Raw genomic sequence first — 1,739 nt, forward strand, 5'->3', positions numbered from 1 at the left:
TTCAGTAGAATAGGTATTATTTCCTCTTTAAATGTTTGGTAGCATTTCCCTGTTGTGAAGCCATCTGGCCTGGACTTTTATTTGTTTGTTTTTTATTTGTTTGATTTTTATTTTTTCAGTGTTTCAAAATTCATTGTTTATGCACCACACCCAGTACTCCATGCAATATGTGCCCTCCACAATACCCACTACCAGGCTGACCCAAATTCCCCCCCTGCCCCTTCTGAACCCTCAGAATATTTTTCAGAGTCCACAGTCTTTCATGATTCATCTCCCCCTCCAATTTCCCTCAACTCCCTTCTCCTCTCCATCTCCCCATGTCCTTCGTGTTATTTCTTATATTCCACAAATAAGTGAAACCATATTATTGGCTCTCTCTGCTTGACTTATTTCATTCAGCATAATCTCTTCCAGTCCCGTCCATGTTGCTACAAAAGTTGGGTATCATCCTTTCTGATGGAGGCATAATACTCCATAGTGTATATGGACCACATCTTCCTTAACCCTTCATCCATTGAAGGGCATCTTGGTTCTTTCCACAGTTTGGCGACCGTGGCCATTGCTGCTATAAACATTGGGGTACAGATGGCCCTTCTTTTCACTACATTTGTATCTTTGGAGTAAATACCCAGTAGTGCAATTGCAGGGTCATAGGGAAGCTCTATTTTTAATTTCTTGAGGAATCTCCACACTGTTGGAGAGACACTTTAAGTATTATATAGTGTCCCTCTACATCTACTACTGTCTTTGGCTTAAAATGCAATTTTTCTGATATGAGAATTGCTACCTCAGATTTCTTTTGAGGTCTGTTGGCATGGTAAATGGTTCTCCATCCTGTCACTTTCAATCTGGAGGTGACTTTAGGTTCAAAATGAGCATCTTGTAGATAGCATATGGATGAGTCCTGCTTTTTTATCTAGTCTGCAACTCTGTGTCATTTCATGGGAGCATTCAGCCCATTCACATTGAAAGTAACTATTGAAAGATATAAATTTAGTGTCATTGTATTACCTATAAAGTCCCCATTTCTGTAGATTTTCTGTTTCTATGCCACTCTTGGGGTTTCCCTTCACTTACAGAATTCTCCTTAATACTTCTTATGAGGCTGGCTTGGTGATAACATATTCTTTCAGCTTTTGCCTGTTCTGAAAGCTATTTATCTTTCCATTTGTTCCAAATGACAGCTTGCTGGGTCAAGTATTCTTGGCTGCATGTTCTCATTTAATACCCTGAATGTGTCTTGCCAGCCCTTTCTGGCTTAACAGGACTATGTGGACATGTCTGACGTTATTCTGAAGTACTTCCCTCCATACCTAAGAAATCTCTTACCCCCAGATGCTCTCAGGATAGCTTCCTTTGCTCTAAAATGTATAGGCATCATTGTTGCATGTCAGGATATTGATCTATTTTTATTGATTTTGGGAGGGGTCCTCTCTGCTTCTTGGACATGAATATTTGTTTCCTTCCCCAGATTAGGGAAGTTCAGCTGTGATTTGCTCAAATATATTTTCTAGTCCTCTCTCTCTCTCTTACCCCCCCAGGGATCCCAATAATTCTGACATTAAAACATTCACGGTGTTGTTCATCTCTCTAAGTCTATTTTCATGTGCTACTAGCTGCCTACCCCTGCCTTCTTCAGCTTCCTTCCTCTCTATTAGCTGTTCTTCTAGCCCACTAATTCATTCTTTTGCCTCAGTTACTCTTGCTGTTATTCATTTTAGACAGCATCTCATTCACAG

This window comes from Neovison vison, chromosome 1, assembly GCF_020171115.1.
Source record: "Neovison vison isolate M4711 chromosome 1, ASM_NN_V1, whole genome shotgun sequence".
NCBI lineage: Eukaryota > Metazoa > Chordata > Mammalia > Carnivora > Mustelidae > Neogale > Neogale vison.